This window comes from Parasteatoda tepidariorum, chromosome 3, assembly GCF_982258835.1.
Source record: "Parasteatoda tepidariorum strain Cologne lab strain chromosome 3, Ptep-v5.0, whole genome shotgun sequence".
Taxonomy (NCBI): Eukaryota; Metazoa; Arthropoda; class Arachnida; order Araneae; family Theridiidae; genus Parasteatoda; species Parasteatoda tepidariorum.
The window spans coordinates 93,335,290-93,361,598 of NC_141757.1; the positions used below are offsets into that span (position 1 = coordinate 93,335,290).

The 26,309-nt window shown below is 30.8% G+C and overlaps 1 long non-coding RNA gene across 1 annotated transcript; it reads left to right on the plus strand.

The window, feature by feature from the left end:
- Positions 1-8,538: 8,538 nt before the first annotated feature.
- Positions 8,539-25,301, plus strand: LOC122268774 (uncharacterized). Its single transcript, XR_006224682.3, has 2 exons — positions 8,539-9,125; positions 24,982-25,301. It is a non-coding gene; the product is annotated as an uncharacterized LOC122268774 (long non-coding RNA).
- Positions 25,302-26,309: the final 1,008 nt, after the last annotated feature.

A 26,309-nucleotide genomic window follows, 5' to 3' on the forward strand; every position in this document is an offset into this window, starting at 1 on the left:
CTTCATGGCATAGCTTATGCTTTAGCTTTCTAAATTATATGTTGTAAAATTATTTATAAACAAGATTTCATTAGTTATATGCGACATACACTGAGTTTGCACAAAGTGATTGTTCTGGATGCATATGTTTCCGGATTGATTTCAATTAAGTAAAATTAAAACAAAAAGAAATATGCATTATTTTACAATTTATAGAAGAGACTCATTTGGGTTGAAACTTTTGTCCACTCTTGGTTCAGTATTGAACCATAATATAGATACCATAAATTGAACCTTAACACTGTGTTATGTTTGCAGCAATTTTAATAAGGTTTTAAATTGAATCTTTCCGTTAAATATGTACCATACATTATCGTGTAATCAAGTTTTAGAAGTACGATAATATGGTTCAGCGTAACTCCATAATAAAGTTGCCACAAAATTGAATGATAATACGGTTGAATACGCTCCAAAGTTTTTAACAATGTCTGAATATTGATCAATATAACTAGCCACTGTATCGTATTAGAGAATACTTTCCGAATATCAGGATATTTGAAAATAATAAGAATAAAGAAAATCCTATTAAAATTATTCTTATAGTTCTTAAAAAGAAAACAATTACATGTTATACGTTATTCTATGATTTCCGAGAAACTTCCATTTGCAGTTCCGCTTGAGGGAGACAGTCAAAATAGGAACAATCCTTATTATTAAATCAAAAATAAATAAGCCCCCCTCCTTAATAGCTGTCGAATTCATAGGTGTTTCCCTGCATACTGTACCGGGCGTATTCTGCCACTGTTTGAAGGTCATAACTAAGCTTATAGCGAAGTTTTGCAACCATTTATTATTTTTATTTTACCGCGATTGATTGTAGATACTTTTTTTTTGAAATATAACTACTGCTTATTTATAAATGATAATAACATGTATGAGGCTTCAACCAAATCATGGTTTATGCTTACGACTTTCAAATTTAACCTTGCGTTTAAATAATTTTCCTAACACTTAATTATCTTTCAAAAAAGTGTTTTTATATAGCATTAGGTTTTTGGTTGAAAATGAAACCTTTGTTTTGAGTATTTCGAAGAAACTGCTCCGATTTTTTTTCCTTAAACTTCATTTTTCCCAATGATATTTTTTCAGACAATAGTATAGTAACAAGACCTTGTGTTTATTTATTCTTTTTAAGGAGAAGTACGATTATTTTTGAGTAGCTTATAATCTAAGAGCCGAATTTCAGTTATTTCTATGAAGGAAAAAAATCTTTATTTTACTTTAGCACAGTTATTTTTACTTAAACTGTAACCTTAACTAGGTGAAATTTCAACCAAGTTTGAATGACTGAATCATAGGAAAAATAAATACATTCATATATATATTAAGTTTTGGAGATAATTTGATTAGGTATCTGCAGATAATATAATTTACTAATACATTTAAGAGCCTTTTTTTAAAGACTACCGTCAGAGATAAGTTGGCTGAGGAGAAAAGGTAAAATGTGCTTTTAATATTGAATTATATATCGAATTTTCACACAACCTTGCGATAGATATTTACTCTTATAAAAAGCAAGATGGCTAAAGTAAAATAATATTTTTATACGTAGGTACTTAATATTTTTATTAATGAATAGTATTATAAAAAACCTTTATCATAATTACACTGTTTTTTTTTTTTTTTGCTAATATTAAATTGAAATTTTTTACTAATTTGTTTGATGTTTACTAATTTGTTTGAGAAATTTTCTATGGCTTAATTTTATTAACCCTTTGGTGCAGAATTTATATTAAACATATTTTCCATACTTTTTCCATTATTTTGCATTAATTTAGGTTAAAATAAGTAAAAAATATTGTGCTTAGCATTTTAATAATTTATGGTTACAAAATACAGCATGAAATACCGGTGTCATTTTCTGCGTTATAAAGTAAAATCTTCCAAACATGGCTCACTTCCAATTAAAATTTTTCAAATTTGCACTTTTTTGCAGTAATTTAGATATAAGAGAAACAGTTATCCATTATTGAAATTTCTTTAATTTACAAAATCAATTATTGATAAATTTTTGAATATGAGTTAGAATTTTTTCTTCTAACTACTTACTTTGGATTTTATATTTTAATACAAATATATCTCCGACAATCTAACACATTTCTTAGTCACTAGTAGACTGTATTTTTTTTATTTTTTTATTTTTTATAATTAGAAAATACCAAAATATATATTTGCTTGTAATTAGAGCGTCAGAAAAAAGATAAAAAGAAAGGTCACCGGTGTCCCATCTGCGTCAAGGGATTAAAAATTATGGTGATTAAAATGTAAGTTTAAATGATACAAAACGAATCTCATTTGTTCCCAAAACTCCCTTCTGAGAATCTTAATTCTTGAGTATTTTCCCTCTTAATACTTAAGACACCTATTTCCGATGAAAAAAATTCAGTATCATTTTTCAAGAGATTCTTAGAAACTTCTTAAAAACTACTAAATCTGATTCAGAAAGAATCGAACTATCTTCTTGTCTTCGAAGAAAGTTACATCAGAGATGCTGAGAAGAACGTGAAACTTTATAGCTTGTCAGTTCTTTTTTGTTTCTTTCTTCTTTTTTTTATGGTATTTCCCGTTTCATTTGAAATTCACCATTTCCCCCATTTTCTGTATCAAATGGTAATTACGTATGGGAGAGAGCGCCCAAGTTCCACCATTACCATATTTTTGCCTTATAATAATGGCAATCTAGATGGGATTTTTTTTACTTCACTTCAGTTCTTATAGAGTTCTTTTTGAAGTTTTATCTCTTTCTCTTTTTGATTTAACGTTCTCTATCTCCAAATTTACATGAAAAAGAGATATAAAAAAACTGCACTTTTTCTAAAAAAGTTTTCATTTTAATACTCTAAAAAACACGAGCTTTGTTTCATCTAAATAGAAATTTATGCTTCTGAGAATTTTTCCATTTGTGTCAACTAACACAGAACTACAGAAAAGCATTTTTAACACAATTTCTTTATAAGAAATTATGTAAAAATTAGTTCTTGATTTTCACGCTATTCTGAAATTTGTTCCATAAATTTATCTTCTTTAATGTTTTGTTGTATCTATTTAGATTCAGAAATAGAAGTTAAAACCTAATTAAAAAATGTTTGTGGTACTTTTTTAAAAAAATATTTAACTTATTTTTAAATTGTGAAACAAGTTTTGATAGTAAGTTTCAGATCAGAATCTTCTATTTGGCGAGAATATCGGTTGTTTTATTTCTCCAAGTAAAAAATGTACGTAAAGAAAAAGGTAAAATATAAATATGCATATTAAAAAACTAGATAAGTTATTTAAATAAATAATATCAATAAATTCTGATTAGTTTGATGATTTTTTACACATAATTAGTCAAGGGTAACGCGGTGGCATTCTTTTAAAGTCTCTAGTATCCCCTGTAGGTGTGCTAAGACCACGACAGGAGGTATTTTTACGATCTTAAAAATGGTTGCGAAAATTCACGTAGAGGTTGAGATTGAAGCTTAAATTTTTTTAATAACAAAATTCACCGTTAGCAAAGACGGGTAATTTATTTTACAATTGTATATTTAATTATTGATTTCCTGTTTTTTAATCAAAATATTTTGTACACAGAGTTGCAATGCTGGTGTGGTACGAAGAACATGGTACGAAAATAACCAAGGAATGTATGCAAATTCAATTAATTAAACTTAACTGATATTATGAAAGTAATTGATATTATGAAAATTAATTACGAGAAAACGTTATTGAATCTTAAAAAATGTTTTATTTAACAATAAATAGAATGTCATTAAACTAGCAATTTTAAATCATAAAGACACTGAGCTGAAAAAGTTAGCTAACTACACATGGTTTGCTAACTGCAAAAAGTTTTGCAAATTCACTTTTAATATTCCTTAAAATGTGTTAAAAAAAACCTGGTATCACATATTTATATCTAAATTATGCATACATTAGTATCTATACTGTAAATCTTTGCTTGGAGAGAATAAATTTAAAACTCCTGACGCGTGAACTGTAGAGCATATTAATAACTTTTCAGTAGGCATGATTGTTTTGATAAACGAACCACTTTATTTAAGCTAAATTTTCAAGATGGCCGCAATTCAAGAAGTTTCTTTACCTCTTCAATTTATTTAAAGTTTTATTAAATCAGATATTGAATATAATCGTCTGACAAAACATTTCCCTTTCTTTGTGAACCGTAGCGTATAATATCACATACTTCAACTTCAATTACGTTCTAAGTCACTCTAAATAGTCAGTTCCTCTTCCTCATACTTGTGCACGCATTTCAATTGTTCCATAAGTACCTGTAGATAGTTTATCGTTTGAATTTTTTATTTTTTTGTTCCAAGATTTCAGAAACGAGCGGTATTCTGTAATCATCACGTTCAAAAGCTGGACTGAAGTGTCAGAGTTTCGCAGAAGAAACCTCCCGAGATAATGACGAGAAAATAATAACATAAGAAAATAATGAATTAATGAAAATAAAAATGGAATCTTCATTACTCAACCGGTCGTAACCGGTTTGGAAATGCCTTCCAGCTTTTAGAATAAGTTTTTTTATGTGTTTTCTTTTATATCTTAGAATAATAATAATGCATAGTAGCTTTTGGAGGTAACAAAATGAGATTATCAAAAGTCAAGGATAACGGTTTTATATTGAACTTTCTGATTTAGCACCGCAATATACAATCTCTGACCGCAACTTTCAATCTACGATTGATGATTAATTATTTAAAGTTTAGATTCTGGATTAGAAGATAAGCTTCGAGCGTTTATTTACTGGAAAAAAAATCATGTTTATCAGGATTTCTTTTGAACATTTTTTTTCTTTCGACTTTAGGTTTTTGCTCTTATTTCTTCACTTAATAAATATGAGGAGTTCATTTTTAAAAAAATAGAATCAGAAATATTTTTTAATAGTTATTTTAATATTAGATACTCAGATAGAATAATCAGAGTTCTCAGAATTCTGATTTGCGTAGAGAACATTTTAAATAACTCATATAAAACTACAAACAGTATGAATGTATAAGAGATAACAAAGAGCGGAGAACCAACCTTATGATTTTATAATTGCTCGTACGTTACTGTTGTACGTGAAAATAAGCAAATAAAAATATTATTTATAATAATGATAAAAATAAAATAAATAAAATGAAAAAATCTTGTTTTAATTATTTTTAAAGCAGGCATAAAAAATATTTTTCTGTCTATTTCAGTAGCAAGAAATAGTTTAGTGTTGGCATAGTGTTGTGCTTTTATTTATATTTACATTCTCCAAGTATTCCACTAGCTGACCCATTTTAGTTTTTGTTGTGACACTTTAAATGTGGTGCCTAAATCAACAAACATAAAACTGGCATGTTAAGAAAAGAGGTTAAGCTAAACAGCTGAACTTTAAATAGCCATAAAATTTGACGAATAATGGAAAGATCTATGCGTGCAAATTATACACCGAATAACTTTAATTTTACTATGCAACCATAGCATTTATCATTTAAGATGTTTAAAGAGTTATTAAAATTTTCAAGTTCAAAAAAAGTTAAAGAAGGATTTTAACAAAAAATAAAACTTCCAATTACCTAGCAGAGTAACTAATTATACTCTAATAACGGTTACAAAATAGAATTTTAAATTTTTTATTCATTTACCAGCTGTCTGCAGCGACTAGTTGGTTCACCTACACGAACTCACCGCTTCGCGATTCCAAAGTGTCGTCCGCTTTCACGAAATCACCGCTTTGCTTCGCCAAATTGATTCTGCTGCTTTGGCAGCATTGCTCTGATTCTATGGCGCTTGTATTTTAGAAATAAACTAAAGGAATGGGGTAAATTTCTTGCTCAGACTCATTGCTTTGCTGCTTCCTCTTTCTATTCACAAACATAAACCCCGCCCTTCGGCGGCATTTTCATTTGAATTGATGCATTTATATAAAATGGAAGTTAGTAAGAGTTTCGTTTTAAAAGTACTTTAATTTGTCTATAAATGTTCTTTGCTATAATATTAACATCAAACAAACACGGCTGTCAGTGGGAGCATATAAGGAAATTCTCTGTGACACTCTGAAACACATTTTCAGCCTAAAGGATCAAAATACTTTAATATTAAATCTGAATAAATGCTGCTGTTATAAGTAATATATGCTACGAAAAGAAGAAATATCACTCGATATCGTGGGGCCTCGTATTAGCTTATAAAAGGCTAACTCCCTGAAGGGAAAAACAATAAAAGAACACTCAAAAATTTCAATTTATGTGCTGTTATTACTTGTGTGTTATTTTGTTTTGATAAGAGTATAGGTATCCTCTGGCATATTTGACAAACTCCCAATTATTTTATAATTTATTTTTACCACCAGTGAATTAGCTGAACAGTAACCATGAAAAATTTTATTCAAATTTCACAGCATTTAATAAAGACTGCTTATGGAATGAAATTCTTTATAAAAAAACAAACTGAAATTTCTGATTATCTTGAAATTACCGCACTTCACGAATTAAATAAGAATGAAATATTCCATTGTATAACCGTTGTTGAACAGTCGACCCAATTTTGAGTTTACAGCTAGCACTGTTCAACTCCGCAGCCTTGTAATTCTAAATCCAATCCTGAAGACAAAGGAACTCCTGGATCAAGTATTGGTGGAGCTACCCCCCTTTTGCGTTACATGTAGAGGAAAACCTCTCACGATTAGCCTGACGGCAAGAAGACTAACCAATCATCTGTCTACTACTGAGGATATTTTACGTCAGCACTGCCGTCAGTGCGAGCTTTGTACGTAATTCGTATCTCCAGGATTCGAGTGAGGTGACCACCTGAGACTTTTCGTTTGAACTCGATAGGCTTTAAAGCTCAAAAATGTCGAAAAAGCTAACCAAAAATGCGCATGAAAAAATTCATAATTAAAAATCTAATTTAAAAATCGAAAATTGGGCTTCGTAATTTATTTAAAAATGTACTCATTTCATCTCATTCTGAATGTCCTATTTTAGTGCCTATGGTATACCTGTAATCTGGTATGCAGGCATACATACACACACAAATTCTTAATTTTATTTTGTATAGATGTATAGATATCGATTTATTTATTTGTTTATTCTGCTCAAGTAATTTTTAGTGCGACTTATAAAGTATGACAACCTATTAAGCTTCGAAATTTTCAATTCCAAATGTTCTTCCAAATTTTTGCGATAATTTCCGATAATTTTACTTTCTTTTTTTATTGAAGTCTAAATTCTAAATATGTCTTTTAAAATTTTATATCTACGGTATCAGTCTATTTCCTGACTTTTGAGTTATGAGGATTCCAAAGTCTTTTTTTTTCCTTCTGTTTTTTATTACAGGATTTTTTTTTCTGCATTCCTTACATTATTCTTTTTCAATCATATTTGAAATGTAAATAAACCTTTGAAACATCGCGTTTAAATTGAACAAAACTAATTATTTAGCACGACTTTTTATTAATAATATTTTAATATCCTCTACGTGCCTTTGGGCAATTAAGGCCTCTAGCATATCCCTCCAACGCCTTCTGTCTCTAGCAATAGATCTTGCCTACTCACAGCCAGATATTCTACATTCTTTTAATTCGCCCCAAAACATGCGCTGGATGGTAAGTCTGGGTCTTCCTCTTGTTCTTTTACCATCAGGGGCCCATGTAAGCGCAACAGATGTAATTTTTTCTTTGGGCATTCTAAGGATATGTCCGAGCCAGCTCCATCTTCGTTTTTTAATTTCATCTTCCAAATATTTTAATATACATTAATTACATTATTAAAGTTTGTTTAAATAGAGTTGCACAATTTAGTAATTATTTTTTTTAAACCTTTGAATGCCAAAGCTACATAATTCGCACATTAAATTTAGGCTCAAAAAGAAAGTAAGATAAAGAAGATAGAGGCTAAATTTTTATATGGAAAATAAAATAATAATAATAATAAAATCACGGGTCATCTGCAGTTTAGTGTATAAAAAGTATCCAGTATGGTGAATAAGTCAACAATTCGATTTGAATTTATTTGATATACAATTAAGCTATATTTTAAAGTATAATTAAAAAATCTTACTTTCATACAATATTTAATAAACCTCTGCATGAAGAGGTTGGGGCAATATAGGTCACACTTATAATACGCACTTATTCTAACGCTGACAGTTTTGCCTCAGATTTATATCTGAGTACTGTTTCCATTACAAGTTTTCGGATAGATAACAGCAAAATACATCGAAACTTCTAATTGCCTACAACTAAATCGTGTTATTTTCCACCATAACTATTTGAAAATGTGGCTTATCATCATACTGCCTCAAGCCGTTCACATGAACTTGGCAATGGTTTGGTGAAAACAGACATTGAATCACCTTTGACATTCGTGTAGAATTATAATTTTATTTTAAATGCAAAATAAATCTAAATAATTAATAAGATAAGAACGAGCCGCATATTTACGATCGAATTTCTTATAGAGGGAGAAAATATCTAATCCAACCAATAAAACAAATAAAATAAAACTTAAAGAACTATATACCTTGGATGTTAAATCTAAGATAGATGTTTTCTACAAACAGCTTCTTATCTGCTTAATATAGATAAAATTTTACAACAAAGTCTATTTGGGGTTTAAGAATAATGTCCACATACTCGAGCAGCTGTAACAACCATTTATTTATATCTTTTTTACATTATAAAAGCGTATATCAGCATTTTGTTTGTTTACTATGACGATTTTATCGGTTTCCGGTTATCTATTTCTGCAAGATTAAAAGCTGGAGCTGTGGTGGTTTAGAAAGGTCGAGACAGAACCATGGAAGTTAGGAAGTCTTGTCATTAAATCCCTAAAGAACGTCTGCGATTACGAAAGAATACCTTGAACAAGAGTTTATACGCAAAACAAGAAACTACGATTAAAATATTTATTTATTTATTGTAACTCATGCATATGCAGGTTTGTATGGTTACTATAAAGACGGCTTTTAAGCTCTAGTCAAGTTGAAGAGCAGATAGCCTGAATTAGAGAAGGACATCACAAAGATACATCCTGGAAACATGGTGGGATTCGAACCTGTAATATCCGTGCTACAGAGGGTTTGGTGGATCGGCGACACAGCCCTGCTAGGTAAGTCCGAAATCAGAAATGGGTATTTAGCTCAGTTTAAGCTCTTATTTCGATACTTAAAAAAGCGTGAATTCCTTTAGCTTGCTTCATGACTTTAATTTTCAGATGACTCTAAATGGACTTGTAAGCTTTCAGTAGTCTCAAGGCACGAACCTAAGGTTTTCTCTAAATCAAAACCAGTTCAGTGGTGGCTCATTGGACAGAGTGACCAATGAGGTGACCCGAGTTCAAATCCCAGCGATGGCTGGTCGATACGAATTCCGCATTCGGCTCACTCCAACGACAGTGCAGACGAAAAATATCCTCAGTGGTAAACGGATCATGGGTTAGAGTCCCCTTGCCGTCAGGCTAATCGTGGGAGGTTTTCGTGGTTCTCCTCTCTGTGGTTCATAGCTTCTAAGACCTAAAAAAATAAGCAAAAATAACAGTACAAAAGTAATAGCTTTCAATTTGATGTATGGTCACTTTACCCTATTGGATAATTGATAAGTTGATTATGATTAACTAGTGTATACCAGTTACTACGAATATAAAAAGCAAAATTATAACAACTATTTAAGAATAACTGTGAATAAAGATCGTGAAGTGACATTACTCTAAGTTAGTGTGAAGTGACATTACTCTTAGAGTGATTAAAACATTACTCTAAGAAAATATCTAATTTATTTTGAGATCAGTTTTGAATAACATTTTAAGTATTAAAAAATAGCCATTTTAAAAGTGTACATCTGAATACATTGTTCAGCAAATAATGATTACAAGAGCTTTGCATGTACATCTATCATATCATGGACATATATTAATATTAGGGACACGTATTTTTATATAAGTATATTAATAATTTGGTATAAATAATAAAATATTAATTTTTAATAAATTAATTAAAAGATAGTAATAATACAGACTATACGTGTATTTTATGAAGTGTGTATGTTATGAAATTAAATTATCGTTGTTTTCACTTAAAAAAAAAAAGTTTATAAACTCATGTCATTTCGAAGAGACCGGATTTTTTTTACAAAATTTGACTTACAGATCTCTAAGAATCATCTTGAGTAACAGTTCGCGGCCTCAAAAGCGAAAATCGTCATGTCTAAAGTTATTAAACACTTCGAATTTTGAATTTAAAAAAATAAAAAAAAGGAATAAAACCAGCAACCAATTTAGAAATTCAGGTGCTGTAGACACAGAGCTGTTGGGGATCCCTTTACACGTAATCTTGAAACATATATATAGTTTGTCTATGAAAATAATTCCCCTAGCCTTTCGTCTGGAATAGTGGTTACGAGGCTTAACTATTTCAAGTAGGGCGTTGGGGCATTATTTAAGACTGGTTTTGGCTTTGGTCAGCGAGAGAAAGAGAATCACGGGAGAAAGAAGCTCTCCTCTTTGAAATGTGCTTTCTCTTGCTTCCGTAGCAGCAGGCGTTCTTGGACTTCGTGGTGAGGGGAGTTCTTTTTAAAGACAAACAATATATATACAATTGCTTCTGCACAAATTGCTTTAGAATTATTTAGTTAAACAATCTTAGATTTATTAAAATTTTTGTTAACTTGATGTTGTTGCTGTTGTAGTTCATTTACGTCACACTAGAGCTGCACAATGGGCTATTGGCGACGGTCTGGGAAACATCCCGGAGGATGATCCGAAGACATGCCATCACAGTTTTGATCCTCTGCAGAGGGGATTTGTTAACTTGAAATCTTAGTTAGCAATTCTCAAGAGACATGTTAAACGTTATGGCGAAACTTAAAGGGAGCTAGATACCCGAGCTAGATTAAAACAGTCACTGAGTTAATCCCACAAAATGGCATTCCACAAAATCTCATTTCTTCAACATCATTTTCAATTTGATATTTCGATACAAAAACAAAGAATCCAATCTCTCTACTTGAACTCCATTATATTCCATTCTACAATCCAATCGTCCCATTCAAGTACATTATGACGGCAATTTTTTTCTTCTCCAACTTCTGGAAATCGGCAACGAGTTTAAGATTGCGTCCTCTCAAAAAGATGCGACACAATGGCATTGTGAACGAGAAAAAAAAAGTGCTGAGAAAAGAAAACTGTTACCTTATTAGTTGTTCGCCTGGAAGAAAACCGTCTCATTACGGGGACAACAGCATCCCCAGAACTATTGTGAAAGATCTGGAAGGGCACTGTTTCCTTGTCTTCAGATTGAGATAAGTCAAAGTCACTGGGGTTAATTGATTTTCAACGAGGCTTAATTTCCAGGAGAAGAAAAGAAAGCGGGGAAAATAAAAGATAGATGCTATTCACGCGGCTTGTTAATGTAATTGGAGATTTTCGAATACAGTTCAGTTATTTTTCAGATGTGTCGCATACAATGTCGGGCTTTTATGTCGCCTTTGCAGCACCGAAATGGTTATTCTGATGCTGATGAAGATAAATGGGTTCCATGGTAATTAGCAAATAGGTTGGGTAGTTATTATTATTGTAGTTTTACGAAGCGTGTGATGGCCGTTATAGATTAGAAGTTCGGAAACGCATCTATGTTCAACCTGGCGAAGCTTGATTTGAATGTGTGAAAGAGGTGTTTTGCTTCTTTTTAAACAGATATTTCGATATTTCAGATTTTAAAGATTAAGCTATATCGCGGGAGAAACCCTTCATGGGCAAATTCTTTTTCACCTACAAAAGCGATTTGTTGTTGTTGTTGTTGTTAATTTACGTCGCACTAGAGCTGCACATTGGGCTATTGGCGACGGTCTGGGAAACATCCCGGAGGATGATCCGAAGACATGCCATCACAATTTTGATCCTCTGCGGAGGGGATGGCACCCCCACTTCGGTAGCCCGACGACCTGCGCGTGAAGTCGAGCACTTTACGGTAGCACAGTTTAACGACCAATACCGCACACCCTCGGTCCCTACGCAGACTGATCCAAGTGGTCACCCACCCGCACACTGACCGTAGTCAGTGATGCTTGACTTCGGTGATCTGCTGGGAACCGTGTCTTAACGATCAGTCCACTGCGGGACATAAAAGCGATTTAAAATTCAAAGTATAGAAAAAATAAATTCAGGTAAACCTGAAGTAAGCCTATTAAGTTTTTAATGCTGAAGAAAAATTCAAAATATCAAAATGCGAAAAAAAAAATGAACAGCCAATTTTGAGTTTGCGACAACCAATGCTCAACTTCGTAGTCTTGTAATTTTGAACACAATCCAGACGACAAGGGAACTCCTAGATCAAGTATTGTGAGAAGTATGCCTTCGTGGAGGACTTTTTGATTAAATTAACCAGCATTTGTGCTACATGGTGAGGAAAACTATAAATACCTCCCACGATTAGCCTGACAGCAAGGGGATTCTAACCCATGATCCGCGTACCACTGAGGATATTTTACTTCAGCACTGTGGTCGGTGCGAGCCGGGTGAGGAATTCATATCGACCAGCCATCGCTAGGATTCGATTCAGGTTCAACTCAGTGGGAGGTGAAAGCTCTGTCTAAGCCACCAGGGTTTGACAGGGTTTAAAATCACGCTGTGGGGAAGTTGTCCTGCAATAATTTTTTTCTCCTCTAGTAACGAACATTAAAGACTCAAAAGTTTCTATAAACGCTTTAGTTAAAGGTTTAGAGCTCTGTGACGGAGACTATACAAATAATAATAATTAAAAAGAAAACTTAGGTTCATATTGCTTGACAATAGATTTCATCATTAAGTTTTCTAATGAAAACTAAATATTGATAATAGTTTAGGGTTGCAATGTTTCGGGTCCAAAATATAATTGTAATTCATAGTTAATTTTGATTCAATATTTTTTAAAACTTAAAATATCTAAAACTATTATTAGCTTTTTTGCGAACGGTTTTTCTGAGAGACATTTGAAAGATAATTAAGTGAAACTTTTTTAGTTATTTTAAATTTTTCAGTTTTAATCCTTTTATTTTTTTAATTCCTTTTTTTTAATTAAAAGACTTGATCTAATAAAATTTTTAAAAAAATTTAAAAAAAAGGCATCGCTAAACGTTATAAGATGATTTTTAATGAAAACCGATAAAGAAGCTAAAAACAATTTACATAATACATTAAAAGGAATTTGGATTTTATTGGTTTTAAAAATGAACGGCTCGAACTATCTGTAAGAAACCATCCAGGTAAATTTTTCTTCTTCCTTAATTACGAGCTTGTTTAATTGTTACCTAATGCGTAAATGTGATGTGAACTAAAATGATATTTTGATAGGTGAATAAAATATTTTTTTGGCGTGTCTCGTCTCATATCATTTATTTGCTCACTTTTCTCGAATCCAAGACAAATGACAACGTTTTGAATTTCGGTTTTTTCTGACACTGAATAATAAAGGTATCCGTTTCCCTTAACATATTAATTATTCAGTTTACAAACACGCTCTTACAATGGATCAACTATTTATGCCTGAGGGGGCCTGGTGTGTTTTTCGAAAAACAACCAGCTTGACCTCCAACCAAATTGCTTAGTTGCCTGTTGGCTTTTTAATTTATTTATGTACCATTTAAGTATTTATGAAAGAAGAGGAATGTGAAAATTGAGGCGAGAACAAAACGCTGGTATTCGTTGCCTGAATAACTCTTCTCATAAAGACGCATCTGTAAGTGTAATATAATTTCAACTGTAATAGGGCAAGTTGAATTTTTTTTTATTTTTTATAAATTTATTTTGTACCTTCTTTCTAAGTGCAGTTAAGATGTTTGCTAAGTAAGGAAGAAGAGGTGCATTGGAAATTTTTCGAAACTAACATTATATGCAAATATTACAGGGAAAACGTGGATGGTTTGACTAATTCTACCTATTTTTAAATTTAAAGATGTATTTCGTCAATGAACACCAAATTGCAACAATGGTATTAAACAAAATTACATGTTCTCTCGGTCCATTAGCCATTTGAAATTAATTCCAGGAGAATTCCTCACTATTTTCACTAATATAATATTCATCCAAAAAACGATTTTTCTTTATTTGTTTATTTATTTTTTATTTGCTGTTAACCATTTTCTCCTGTATCAGTTGTCCTATATGTATATAGAAAATAGTTAAATTCTTTGTGTGCTTCGATTGACATTCCAAAAGCCAGTATACTCAATATTCACTTTTACTTTCAACCACTTTGCGTTGGAAAGATATATATCAATCACCAACCTCTATGCTTGTCGCTGTATTACATATATATCCGCTTTTTTTAAAATTTAAGTTTTTAAAAAAAAATCTAGTAGAACTAAAATATATTCCGGAGAAATAATCTCACCTTCAAGGAATAAATCGAAAATAATAATAATAATAATAATCGAAATAAATGCAAAATTTCGATTTTTAAAAAAAGCTTTTTTTTTACTTATATTACTATTTTTAGGCGATGTTCCGTAATTAAACGTCCTTAGTATATAATCTAAGTAAAAAAAAAAAGTTAACATATTGCATGTAACTTATTTGTAAGGATGCGATACAGTTTGTATTGGCTAGCGAAAGGATTAAACTATAATTGATTCAAGCTGGTATGAGATAGGCTTTTAAAAAATCAAGTGTGTGTTTAGAAAAACGGATGCTGAAAGTTGGAGAAAGAGTCTGGTTGGTACTAGATAGAAAGAAATTGCTCAATTAATTTTCTACTATGACTTATATCTAAATTGGAAAACAATTTAGTTTTATAATTTATTCTTATAATTATTATCAACCAACATAATCAACAATTAATAGCTCTGACACAATGACGATGCCCACCACAATATTGATATTTATGCGAGGAAAATACAAAGTATGCTATCAAAATCTGTCGAATCAAAAGCGAGGAAGGCGGGATATAAAAATATCAAAACCAGTATGATTGCCTGGGGAAACTTGGAGGTGTTTTTAATAATAGCCTTTCGACTTCTCGCTGTTCTCTCAGTTCATGAAATAGGTATTGATGTTTTATTACCGCTTTCCTCTTTAGTAGACATTCCTTAGATATAGATAACGCTTTTTTTTCCCTCTTACATATACAGGATATATTGTGCTACGCATATATTGAATTACATATATAGTGTAACCTCTAATGTACCTACCATTTTCATTTCCTCTTTACAAAGGTTCTAAAAATAAATATCAATCGATACGGAACATGGAACATCCTATATAAAATTGAATCGTTCCAACTGACTATTACAGACACAAAATCATTATTTTTTTTACTCTCAAATTATAAGGGTATGAAATGAGAAAATAACAAGCAATTATATAATATATATTTTCTAAAAACAGTCATTTCGTTGAAAAGACTATACATTATTATTTTACTCGCAAGTATACTATCTCCCACTCCAACTAATAAATTGTCTGGCTGCTTATCTTATTTTCTTTTCTAAAGACTTTAATGATCTAAGCTATTATCCAGAGATAAAATAAATAGACTACAAATCTTCCTTTTACAAAATCTCTATTTCCCTTTCTCCCCGCACCCTTCAAAGAAAACAGAGGACGAAAAAAATATATGAGACCGCGGAGGATTTAGCTATAAATCTTTTATCTAAGATGCTTTTATCCAAAGAAGAACAATTTTAAAATTGATGTCTAAGAGAAGAAAAAAAATAAAGAAACAATTCATGTTTACTTTCCATTTATTTACCTTAAAGTAAACTCGTAAATATGTGATTGTTATAAAGACACGTATTTCAAAAAGATTTCTTCTATTTTACAATCGTAAACACTTTTTCCATTTTCTTTAATAAAGTAGCTGAATTAAGCCAAAAAAATAATATGTTTTCTAAGTTAATTTAAACAATAATATGATAATTTTATTTTAATACTATTACATCGGTTTGCTTTTTATTCTGGACACAGCTCAAAATGCATTTTTACGAAAATGGACATCTTTCGAAATGTTTGTTCAAGAAAATGGACGCAGTTCAAAATGCGTGTTTATGAATATGAACATCGCTTGAAATGCGTGTTTATGAAAATGGACATAGATCAATATGCGTGTTTAAGAAAACAGATATAGCCAAAATACGTGTTTAAAAAAATGGACAAAGCTTAATATGCATTAAAAATGGATATAGCTCAAAATGCCAAGAAAATGGACATAGCTCATTATCTGTGTTTAAGTATATGGACGCAGCCAGCTCAAAATGAGTATTTATTTCAATAGACATTGCTCAATATTCTTGCTTAAGTAAATGGACATAACATAAATGGACATCCCAGTTTTGTTGTTAAATTTGGGTTGAACAATGAAAATACTAATTTTTTGCTGTGCTCATTTTCTTAAATACACATTTTGAGTATTGTTTAATTTGAGTAGTGTCTTCTTAAAAGCGCATTATAAGATTGATGCAGTTTGAAAAACAGACCGATTATTAGCTCCAATGAGGAGAGTTAAAAAGTTCGGGGAAATATATTAATTAACCAAACTTTTTCCAAAGATGACAATTTTACATAATTTTTTTTTTAGTATTGCTTCAAAATAATTACTTCACAAGTTTCCAAAATTTTCATTAAACAGCACAGTACACACAAAAATTTTATTGGAAATCGTGTCCTTTTGTACACGAATTCTCTTTAAAAAAAATGCTCCTCTGCACAATATAAAAAAGTAGCATATCATTATAGTATTTCCACAAACCTATCCCACGAATTTTCTAGAAGTAGAAATGAAAGTAGATGGATGCCAAAATTTATTATTGCGAATTTATCAAATATAAATTATTTGTCTATTTTCAAAACTCAACTGTGTCAAAGGGAGAGCTGCATATTTATATATGTAGTAATAAATAAGCTTGGTCTGCTAAGTAATAACAAAAAGATTCGAAGTTTTTTTTTTTTTTTTCCTACTGTCTTTGACATTCATTGTTTACGGTTGTCAATTTTTATATTCTTATGACGAATTAGGCAATGAAATCGATTGATTAAGGAAAACCTTTTAAAAAAAAATACAGTGATATTTTTTTCATTGAAAAATCATTAAGTAATATGTAATTTTATAAATATTGTCATCCCGGTAGTAGAATTCATAGAGTCTGCAGAAGAGTAGCAGATAAATTTGAATTTATCTGCGACCATAATCTAATACAGAGAGAGACTATCAATGGACATCACTAAAAATTAGGCTTATTCTAACATATGGTAATAAAATTAGCAAATATGGGATAGACGAAAATTATGCACAAAACATTTTATTAAAATTTCTTATTTTAATTGAAATTTTTTTATACATTTTTAAATGAATTGAATAATGTAAATTTTAAAAATTTTAATTTAAATATTAATTTTAAAGTTTCTATTCTGTCTTTAAGCAAGTCACAAAGCTATTAGGACACCTTAGAATAGTTTAATCCACATTTAACTGAAGATCCTTATAATCTATCACTTATTATTAACCTTTTTTTATCAATTAGGGTTTTTATAGAGTATAAAATAGTATAGAACGATTAAAAAAAAAATTCTTTGATTAATTCTACATCGAGTTTTTAATTTCCTTCTGCTTATTTTACATGAGCGCATCAGAAATCTTTGCAATCTAATTCCATAATTTTAATTAAAGTTATAGAGCCAATGTGTTTTTGATAAAAAATTTACAATTCTTACAGCATTTAAATTTTGAAACATAACAAAATGTAAATGCTTGGTTTATGTTTTTTAATTTAAACATTGTATATGTACAAAAGACAAAACAGCCAGTTCTAGTGTTTTTTTAACTTTTTAACATATTTATTAAATAATTTCCTTTCCAATAATATATTCTTAAAAAAATGTTGGTATTTATAGCATTAAATTTAAAAACACAACTTTTGCACACAGTTTGTGAATCGGAGTAGATTTAATACAATTTGTAACAGAATTGAACAGCCGGCCCATACGGTTACACCTTAGACTTACAATTTCAAACCCAAACCAGAAGACAAGGAAACTCATGGATCAAACATTGGAACAAACGAGCCTTCGTGGAGGACTTTTTATTGGAACTAAATAGTATTTATGTTACAGAGTGAGGAAAACCACGAAAACAGCTTACTGTTATATTCAACGGTAAGGGGATTCTAAGACGATGCGTCTACCACTAAAAATATTTTACAAGCACTGTACTTGGGTGCGGGCCGAGAGCAGAATTCAAATCATTCAACCATCGTTGGGATTTGAATCTGAATCCCACTTCGTTGAGTGGTGAGCGTTCTATCCTCCACGACTTACCAGGAATTATCAATAATTATTTGAAATAGAAAATTAATAACATTAAAATAAGATACATAATTTTAAATTTATTGGATTTTCAAGAAGTCAAGTGCACATTTTGACCCCCCCTTTCAAATACCCATGCTTAACTAAATTATATCATAAGCAATTTTACTAAATACCAATTAATTAATTTAGAAACAAAGAATTTTAATTAGGAATTGGAAAATTTTGAAAGAAGTTTTTTGTCGGCAAGCACTATCATTCAAAGCTAAAGTGAAGGATCAATTTTCAATATGATAAGCTAGAAGCATAAAATACTTCACAGCCTTAAACAAGATTTAAGAGGCCCTTTCACTTTATGATCCTCGCTAATCATAGCTAACTCATAATTTATCAAATCATGTTTCCTCCTTCTAGATCTAGTTCAGCCTTTTGCATCAAGAGGTTCTCGAAGCCCATTACATGATGTGGTCCATTTATCGCTTGTTGATCCAAAGAACATCAACCAGATCAACTTAAAGCTCTGGTCAAGGACAACCCCATATAAACCTAACTTGAAGGATATATTTATATATAATTGGATGAAGGACCCTGATTTTATTCTCTTTTGCTGCTAGGTGTTCTGGGTAGTCTAAATCGTTCGTCGGCGTGTAAAACTTAAAGAAAATAGAAAAAAGATTCTGACTGTTAAAAATGGCTGCCGGTAGTTATCAAAGGTTGGTGTTCACCCACTTAAATGTTCTGGAATAAGAATTACTGGAATGAAAATAATGCCTCAGGGGTGCTATTAATTTTAAACGTAGGATGATAGAACCCCGCTAGTGCGACATTTTACAGCGCCTTTTCAGTAAGTTGCACACTTTCGTATTATTTTTGGTTGGCAGGAAAAAAAAAAAGCACCGGAAGAAGCCTGGGAAAAAGAGCACAGGAAAAAAAAGGACCCGGATAAAAGAAAACCATAAGAAGCCTGGAAAAAAACAGGAAAAATAGGAACCGGATAAAAAAAACGTAAGGAGACTGGAAAAAAGAGCACAGGAAAAAGAGCGCCCGGATAAAAGAAAATCGAAAAAAAAGAGCACTCGGAAAGAAGAGTACCGGAAATAAAAACATCAGAAGAAAAATTTGTAACTAATGCTTTAATACATTTTCATAATAATAATAATTCCAAATGATAATTACCTGTGGAATTTGCTCTCTTTTAATGTATTTATGAAATGAGTACTTCAGAAATGTTATTGCTTCTCAGCTGACATTTAATATTAATTTGCAAAGAATAGTTTACGAAATAATAAATCAAATTTAATTTAAATAATATAAAAATAAATTTTTTCAAAAAAATATATTTGAAATACACTTGTCTTCAAAACAGTTAATTTTCTTTCGCTTAGAGAGAATTAAGTTTACTTGTTTAAAACTAACTTACTTTTCGTTAATAAACTATCACATATTGGATCTTAACATTGATTAAAAAATACCAAGATAACTAACTTCAAACTGTACTTTTTAGTTATAGTCATTTCCATTGCGAATACGCTTTAAAAGCAACAATAGTTTAAATGATAATTTTCATTTCTTGTTCACACATATCCCTTTACTTACTTTAGATCAAAAATCCAAAAATATACACGCATATCGAACATAAGGTCATGTCATGACCATTAATCGGTCATTAATTTCATATGTCACTTGACGTATATTTTTTTAAAATTCTTCACATCAAAACTTAATGATTCTCTTTTGTTTTGGGATACAAAGTAGACTATTTTTCTGGTGCATTTTTTCCGTCGATTTTTTTTTTCTTCATGGCTTTTTTTTCCAGGTGTTTCTTTTCTTAGCTTGTTTTCTGGGTACTTTTTTCAGAGATTCATTGTTTTTATTATGTTTAATTTATATTCAAATAAAAACCATTGCATTGGGAGAAATAGCAGTTTTTTAGTAAATTTTTAAAAAAAATAATGATATTGATGCTATTTAATAGTGTCGGATAGGCATTTAAAAAAAAATATGTCTTTCTATGTCTTATAATTTTTTTAGTTTTATAATTTGGAAGTTAACTCATTTTAGAAAATTAATTTACAACGCCGTGAAACCACTTAGGTTGCCATTGTGAAAGACCAAGGTTCGATTCCCGATATCATCTGAAAGCCTAATCCTGTTTCAGATCATTGGATATCAGCTTGTTTGGGATTAAAATGCGGCTAACAAAGCACGCAAAATAAATTAATCGAAAACTGATATCCACTTAATTGAAAAATGGGCAATCTTACGCTTGAGAAAATTTTTTGTTGATGAATTGTACTAATCAGATATTTACAATTATTATCAATTCATTCATACCACAATTTCCTATTTTATACGTTTCATGCATAAAGCATATTTGACAGATTATTTTTATGTTGTGTCGTAAACTAATTTTATAGTTGCTGAGCATCCAACCTAATTTTTGAGTATGCGACTACCAATGTTCAATCCCGTAGCCTTGTAATTTTGAACCCAATCCAGAAAACAAGAGGACTCCTGGATCAAGCATTGAGAGAAATTTGCATTCGTGGAGGACATTTTGATGGAACTTACCCGCATTTGCATTACATGGAGAGGAAAACCACGAAAACTTGTGTGATCGAGGAGCGGATTTTGTATAGAAGAACCATCGCGGGGATTTGAATCGAGATCATCACGTTGAATTGAACGATCTCATTGGCTCTTCACGAACATCGCCGTCATTTATGTTGCGAAAAGCGTAAATTAAATAAGTCTTCATTATTTTCTAACCTGCCTGATAATTTTCAGGTTTATTACGACGCACTTTGTGTGTGATTTAATCATGTAACTTTGAAGTGAACTTGATGAAGATTTTAATTTAAAAAAATGTACTAGTTAAAATTTATATAATTGATATATTCGTATTGATATTTTTTTTGCCTTAAAATGTTACATTTTAAATCTCTAAAATGCATTTATTTATTCAATTCATAGTTATTGAGCGTTGACATTATGTATTCTTTTAATTTGCTTTATTTAAAGCGAATGTTTTACATTATAATATACCTTGACGATTCGTTGTTAAATAAAGAAAAAAATCGTTTAAAAAAAACGTATTAGTTTAATTATTTAAGGTGTGAACTGTAAACAAAGGAGCTCAAGTGTCAGAACTCAATCTTCATCTTTCATTTTTGACCTATTTAAACGAGTAAAATGGTATTGTTTATTTTCTATCAGTTTCTTACACGAATAGCCGTCGATAGCTCAGTTGGCAGAGCGGTGGACTGTAGAGGAAAAATCTTAGACATCCATAGGTCGCTGGTTCGACTCCGGCTCGACGGACGCTTATTTTTTTAATTGGTGTCTTCAAATCATAAAAAAGACTAGGATAATATAGTTAAAAATAAAAAGAAACCTTTAATTTTAAGGATTCTCTCTGAAAAAAGGGAATTTAATTAAGCAGCTTGTTCCCAGCCACCGCTGTACTTCTCTGGTACTACGTCACTGTAATGAAGGAGTCAGAAGAGAAGATATAAATCTTCGAAAAGTGATTCGAAATACAAATATTTTATCTCTTGTCACATATACCTTCTTTGACCCTGTTAAAAACAAATAATTTGAATTTATTTATTTACTACATGTTTCTAACCAAACCAGCCGTCGATAGCTCAGTTGGCAGAGCGGTGGACTGTAGAGGAAAAATCTTAGACATCCATAGGTCGCTGGTTCGACTCCGGCTCGACGGACGCTTATTTTTTTAATTGGTGTCTTCAAATCATAAAAAAGACTAGGATAATATAGTTAAAAATAAAAAGAAACCTTTAATTTTAAGGATTCTCTCTGAAAAAAGGGAATTTAATTAAGCAGCTTGTTCCCAGCCACCGCTGTACTTCTCTGGTACTACGTCACTGTAATGAAGGAGTCAGAAGAGAAGATATAAATCTTCGAAAAGTGATTCGAAATACAAATATTTTATCTCTTGTCACATATACCTTCTTTGACCCTGTTAAAAACAAATAATTTGAATTTATTTATTTACTACATGTTTCTAACCAAACCAGCCGTCGATAGCTCAGTTGGCAGAGCGGTGGACTGTAGAGGAAAAATCATAGACATCCATAGGTCGCTGGTTCGACTCCGGCTCGACGGACGCTTATTTTTTTAATTGGTGTCTTCAAAACATAAAAAAAGACTAGGATAATACAGTTAAAAATAAAAATAAACCTTTAATTTTAAGGATTCTCTCTGAAAAAAGGGAATTTAATTAAGCAGCTTGTTCCCAGCCACCGCTGTACTTCTCTGGTTCTACGTCACTGTAATGAAGGAGTCAGAAGAGAAGATATAAATCTTCGAAAAGTGATTCGAAATACAAATATTTTATCGCTTGTCACATATTCCTTTCTTTGACACTGTTAAACAAATAATTTGAATTTATTTATTTACTACATGTTTCTAACCAAACCAGCCGTCGATAGCTCAGTTGGCAGAGCGGTGGACTGTAGAGGAAAAATCATAGACATCCATAGGTCGCTGGTTCGACTCCGGCTCGACGGACGCTTATTTTTTTAATTGGTGTCTTCAAATCATAAAAAAGACTAGGATAATATAGTTAAAAATAAAAAGAAACCTTTAATTTTAAGGATTCTCTCTGAAAAAAGGGAATTTAATTAAGCAGCTTGTTCCCAGCCACCGCTGTACTTCTCTGGTACTACGTCACTGTAATGAAGGAGTCAGAAGAGAAGATATAAATCTTCGAAAAGTGATTCGAAATACAAATATTTTATCGCTTGTCACATATTCCTTTCTTTGACACTGTTAAACAAATAATTTGAATTTATTTATTTACTACATGTTTCTAACCAAACCAGCCGTCGATAGCTCAGTTGGCAGAGCGGTGGACTGTAGAGGAAAAATCATAGACATCCATAGGTCGCTGGTTCGACTCCGGCTCGACGGACGCTTATTTTTTTAATTGGTGTCTTCAAATCATAAAAAAGACTAGGATAATATAGTTAAAAATAAAAAGAAACCTTTAATTTTAAGGATTCTCTCTGAAAAAAGGGAATTTAATTAAGCAGCTTGTTCCCAGCCACCGCTGTACTTCTCTGGTACTACGTCACTGTAATGAAGGAGTCAGAAGAGAAGATATAAATCTTCGAAAAGTGATTCGAAATACAAATACTTTATCGCTTGTCACATATTCCTTTCTTTGACACTGTTAAACAAATAATTTGAATTTATTTATTTACTACATGTTTCTAACCAAACCAGCCGTCGATAGCTCAGTTGGCAGAGCGGTGGACTGTAGAGGAAAAATCATAGACATCCATAGGTCGCTGGATTCATAAAAAAGACTAGAATAATATAGTTAAAAATAAAAAGAAACCTTTAATTTTAACGATTCTCTCTGTAAAAAAGGCATTTAATCAAGCAGCTTGTTCCCAGGCACCGCTGTACTTCATTGGTGCTGCATCTCTCTAATAAAGGAACGATCTAAACTAGTGATCATATCTGTAATGATCATATTGCGATCACAATATCTAAAATATATCGATAGAAATGCATAAAAAAAACATAAACTTTATTATTCCGTTAATTTTTTATATTTAAACAAATTTATTTATTTAAAGCAATAATTTATTTAAATTATAAAAATAATCGCAATTTATCTTTTTTTTTTTTACTTGGAATTATCCGTGAAAAAAAAACATTTCTATATGCGATTTTTTTTCTCATTATGCGTTTCTGATACTTATTCAATAGATGTGACCAAAAATGACAAAACAACCGAAAGGTAAGGCGAATCTATGTCTTACCTCCGGAAAAAAATTTAAAAACTTAATTTGTCTACATAAAATCTATTCACAGGAAATCTTAGCCTCATGACTGGATGAGGCGAAAAATCCTAAAAGTAAGAATAAATATCATGAGATCCATTAACTTCACTCCGGACTAAACTTCGGCATATTTTCAAATTAGATAAAATGTGCCCTTTGCAAGGAATTTAAAAATTGTCAGACTTATTATAAAATAATATGTAGTTTTAAAACTAATCAGGCAACTTCAATACCTCAATGATCCCTTTGGCTCTCAACGGGTAGTGTCCAGAATGCTTTTCTACATTCAGGAAACAACCCGTTGTACACAACCCTTTCTACATTCTGGACACAACAGATTCCAACATTAAAAAAACATCAAAATCTTGAAAATAATCATGAGCTTTTTCTATTATCTACTTCTACGATTATAGTTAAATTCAACCCTCACTTTATCAACTTTATCGAAAGATAATGTGTTCGCTTATATTATTAAAATTTTATTGAGGAACCAAAAAGGATCAGATGTGAGCAACAAGTAGGCTGATCAACGACTTAAAGCACTAAAAATTTAAACCTATGACTATTTCTAAAATAAATTATTTTTTAATTGCAAATATTTAGCCCTAGCAAAATATTTTATGAAGTAACAAATAAATTGAAGAATGAAATTTTAGATTTTTCAAATGTAAAGATTCTTTGAATTTAAAGAAGAAAAACATTAACAGTATGCTTAGTGAAAATAAATTGTTTACCTCCATAAAACGAATTTAACGCTTTTTACCTGACTACTTAAAAATTTCAACTAACTTAATATGAAAAGGCATTTAAATTTTTTGTTAAAATTTTCCTTTCACAATTTTTTTTTTTTGAAAATTAAATTGACTTTTTTCTCCTTGCAGCAAGTACATTCCCTTTCTTATCTTTGACCCACTTAAACGAATAACTTCATCTTACTTACTTCTTATCAGTTTCTGAAGTTACCAACCGTCGATAGCTCAGTTGGCAGAGCGGTGGACTGTAGAGGAAAAATCATTGACATCCATAGGTCGCTGGTTCGACTCCGGCTCGACGGAAGCTCTTTTTATAAAAAAAACAACTGTCTTCTGCAGATCACAACGAGTCTGGATTATATTACATAAAAAAAATTATAATAATTTGCATTTTTGTTATTATATTTGTTCTATTGTACACATACTTATAAAATTTATTTTTAAATTTAGTGCTTAAGTGTCAGTTATTTTAAAAATGATTCTGCTGTTCATTTTATCAAAATTTACAATTATCCTTCAATTTATTTTGATTTTTATTCTTCATATTTTAACAATAAATCTAAAACTATGTTTGCTTCATTCTGATTGATGGTTTTGTAAGGAAGAAAGGCTTTTGTTTGTGTTTCAAGGGCGCAGTCTTTGCACATTTAAGAAAAACTTTAAAGGCGTTTACTAGCAATTGCTTTTATTTCATTTATTTCTTTATTTTGCATTTTTCGCATTAAAGGTCATTTTTATACGGTTTGTTGCATCAATTTTTAATCGAAATTTTTCTTTATTTTATTTTTTATTTTTCTTTTTTTGTTGAAAAATTACAATTGCTGATTGTTTATTTAAGTTAAAGGTAAAGCTCTTCTCATCGTAAATATTTCTTAATTTTCAAACACAAATTTTCTGTTCCTTTCAGATTTAATTTTTTTTAATATAATTTTTTTCATTCATTATTCTTCTCATTTATTCTTTCTACAAAAGCCAAAAATTAGACTTTTCTTAATCATTTTTTTTTTCGCTTTTCAATAAAACGTTCGATTTTTTTCCAAGCATTGTTTTATTGATTTTAATCATGAACAAATTTTAAAACAAATAATCTTTCATTTAAAATGCATTTACAAAAATTATTCCTATCGTTCAACGAATAATTGCGTAAAATATGGAGTAAAATCTCATTCATGATCAATATTTTTCTGAGAATGGCAAACGAATGGAAAAATAAAAACTCAACTCAAAATCGAATTGTGAATTAACCCATGGACTAACAATAAGCGGAGCTGTCTAAATCTGTCCGAATATTTCTTAGGAATGCATCTGAATTTTTAAGAATGCTCATCCTTTCATCTCCCTGGCCCCATAAAAATAATTTGATTTTAATTTTTATTGTTTACTTTAGCAATGCGCAATAGCCGCCGATAATTCAGTTGGCAGAGAAGTGGACAGCAAAGGAAATATCATTGACATCC